Below are 3,656 nucleotides of genomic sequence, written 5' to 3' on the forward strand. Positions count from 1 at the left end.
ATCCCCATTAGTTCCTGCCAAGGCAGAAGCTACTCTTCCTGGGTTTATTAAGGATCCCCATTAGTTCCTGCCAAGGCAGAAGCTACTCTTCCTGGGTTTATTATGGATCCCCATTAGTTCCTGCCAAGGCAGAAGCTACTCTTCCTGGGTTTATTAAGGATCCCCATTAGTTCCTGCCAAGGCAGAAGCTACTCTTCCTGGGTTTATTAAGGATCCCCATTAGTTCCTGCCAAGGCAGCAGCTACTCTTCCTGGGTTTATTAAGGATCCCCATTAGTTCCTGCCAAGGCAGCAGCTACTCTTCCTGTGTTTATTAAGGATCCCCATTAGTTCCTGCCAAGGCAGAAGCTACTCTTCCTGGGTTTATTAAGGATCCCCATTAGTTCCTGCCAAGGCAGAAGCTACTCTTCCTGTGTTTATTAAGGATCCCCATTAGTTCCTGCCAAGGCAGAAGCTACTCTTCCTGTGTTTATTAAGGATCCCCATTAGTTCCTGCCAAGGCAGAAGCTACTCTTCCTGGGTTTATTAAGGATCCCCATTAGTTCCTGCCAAGGCAGCAGCTACTCTTCCTGGGTTTATTAAGGATCCCCATTAGTTCCTGCCAAGGCAGCAGCTACTCTTCCTGGGTTTATTAAGGATCCCCATTAGTTCCTGCCAAGGCAGCAGCTACTCTTCCTGGGTTTATTAAGGATCCCCATTAGTTCCTGCCAAGGCAGAAGCTACTCTTCCTGTGTTTATTAAGGATCCCCATTAGTTCCTGCCAAGGCAGCAGCTACTCTTCCTGGGTTTATTATGGATCCCCATTAGTTCCTGCCAAGGCAGCAGCTACTCTTCCTGGGTTTATTAAGGATCCCCATTAGTTCCTGCCAAGGCAGCAGCTACTCTTCCTGGGTTTATTAAGGATCCCCATTAGTTCCTGCCAAGGCAGCAGCTACTCTTCCTGGGTTTATTAAGGATCCCCATTAGTTCCTGCCAAGGCAGCAGCTACTCTTCCTGTGTTTATTAAGGATCCCCATTAGTTCCTGCCAAGGCAGCAGCTACTCTTCCTGGGTTTATTATGGATCCCCATTAGTTCCTGCCAAGGCAGCAGCTACTCTTCCTGGGTTTATTAAGGATCCCCATTAGTTCCTGCCAAGGCAGCAGCTACTCTTCCTGTGTTTATTAAGGATCCCCATTAGTTCCTGCCAAGGCAGAAGCTACTCTTCCTGTGTTTATTATGGATCCCCATTAGTTCCTGCCAAGGCAGCAGCTACTCTTCCTGTGTTTATTATGGATCCCCATTCGTTCCTGCCAAGGCAGCAGCTACTCTTCCTGGGTTTATTAAGGATCCCCATTAGTTCCTGCCAAGGCAGCAGCTACTCTTCCTGGGTTTATTAAGGATCCCCATTAGTTCCTGCCAAGGCAGCAGCTACTCTTCCTGTGTTTATTATGGATCCCCATTAGTTCCTGCCAAGGCAGCAGCTACTCTTCCTGTGTTTATTATGGATCCCCATTAGTTCCTGCCAAGGCAGCAGCTACTCTTCCTGGGTTTATTATGGATCCCCATTAGTTCCTGCCAAGGCAGCAGCTACTCTTCCTGGGTTTATTAAGGATCCCCATTAGTTCCTGCCAAGGCAGCAGCTACTCTTCCTGGGTTTATTAAGGATCCCCATTAGTTCCTGCCAAGGCAGCAGCTACTCTTCCTGGGTTTATTAAGGATCCCCATTAGTTCCTGCCAAGGCAGCAGCTACTCTTCCTGGGTTTATTATGGATCCCCATTAGTTCCTGCCAAGGCAGCAGCTACTCTTCCTGGGTTTATTATGGATCCCCATTAGTTCCTGCCAAGGCAGCAGCTACTCTTCCTGGGTTTATTATGGATCCCCATTAGTTCCTGCCAAGGCAGCAGCTACTCTTCCTGGGTTTATTATGGATCCCCATTAGTTCCTGCCAAGGCAGCAGCTACTCTTCCTGGGTTTATTAAGGATCCCCATTAGTTCCTGCCAAGGCAGCAGCTACTCTTCCTGTGTTTATTAAGGATCCCCATTAGTTCCTGCCAAGGCAGCAGCTACTCTTCCTGGGTTTATTAAGGATCCCCATTAGTTCCTGCCAAGGCAGCAGCTACTCTTCCTGTGTTTATTATGGATCCCCATTAGTTCCTGCCAAGGCAGCAGCTACTCTTCCTGGGTTTATTATGGATCCCCATTAGTTCCTGCCAAGGCAGCAGCTACTCTTCCTGGGGTTTATTATGGATCCCCATTAGTTCCTGCCAAGGCAGCAGCTACTCTTCCTGTGGTTTATTATGGATCCCCATTAGTTCCTGCCAAGGCAGCAGCTACTCTTCCTGGGGTTTATTAAGGATCCCCATTAGTTCCTGCCAAGGCAGCAGCTACTCTTCCTGGGTTTATTATGGATCCCCATTAGTTCCTGCCAAGGCAGCAGCTACTCTTCCTGGGTTTATTATGGATCCCCATTAGTTCCTGCCAAGGCAGCAGCTACTCTTCCTGGGTTTATTATGGATCCCCATTAGTTCCTGCCAAGGCAGCAGCTACTCTTCCTGGGTTTATTATGGATCCCCATTAGTTCCTGCCAAGGCAGCAGCTACTCTTCCTGGGGTTTATTATGGATCCCCATTAGTTCCTGCCAAGGCAGCAGCTACTCTTCCTGTGTTTATTAAGGATCCCCATTAGTTCCTGCCAAGGCAGCAGCTACTCTTCCTGGGTTTATTAAGGATCCCCATTAGTTCCTGCCAAGGCAGCAGCTACTCTTCCTGGGTTTATTATGGATCCCCATTAGTTCCTGCCAAGGCAGCAGCTACTCTTCCTGGGTTTATTATGGATCCCCATTAGTTCCTGCCAAGGCAGCAGCTACTCTTCCTGTGTTTATTATGAATCCCCATTAGTTCCTGCCAAGGCAGCAGCTACTCTTCCTGGGGTTTATTATGGATCCCCATTCGTTCCTGCCAAGGCAGCAGCTACTCTTCCTGGGGTTTATTATGGATCCCCATTAGTTCCTGCCAAGGCAGCAGCTACTCTTCCTGGGGTTTATTATGGATCCCCATTAGTTCCTGCCAAGGCAGCAGCTACTCTTCCTGGGGTTTATTATGGATCCCCATTAGTTCCTGCCAAGGCAGCAGCTACTCTTCCTGGGGTTTATTATGGATCCCCATTAGTTCCTGCCAAGGCAGCAGCTACTCTTTCTGGGGTTTATTATGGATCCCCATTAGTTCCTGCCAAGGCAGCAGCTACTCTTCCTGGGGTTTATTATGGATCCCCATTAGTTCCTGCCAAGGCAGCAGCTACTCTTCCTGGGTTTATTAAGGATCCCCATTAGTTCCTGCCAAGGCAGCAGCTACTCTTCCTGGGTTTATTATGGATCCCCATTAGTTCCTGCCAAGGCAGCAGCTACTCTTCCTGGGTTTATTAAGGATCCCCATTAGTTCCTGCCAAGGCAGAGCTACTCTTCCTGGGTTTATTAAGGATCCCCATTAGTTCCTGCCAAGGCAGCAGCTACTCTTCCTGGGTTTATTAAGGATCCCCATTAGTTCCTGCCAAGGCAGCAGCTACTCTTCCTGTATTTATTAAGGAACCCCATTAGTTCCTGCCAAGGCAGAAGCTACTCTTCCTGTGTTTATTAAGGATCCCCATTAGTTCCTGCCAAGGCAGAAGCTACTCTTCCTGT

This window comes from Oncorhynchus keta, chromosome 35 (assembly GCF_023373465.1).
Source record: "Oncorhynchus keta strain PuntledgeMale-10-30-2019 chromosome 35, Oket_V2, whole genome shotgun sequence".
NCBI lineage: Eukaryota > Metazoa > Chordata > Actinopteri > Salmoniformes > Salmonidae > Oncorhynchus > Oncorhynchus keta.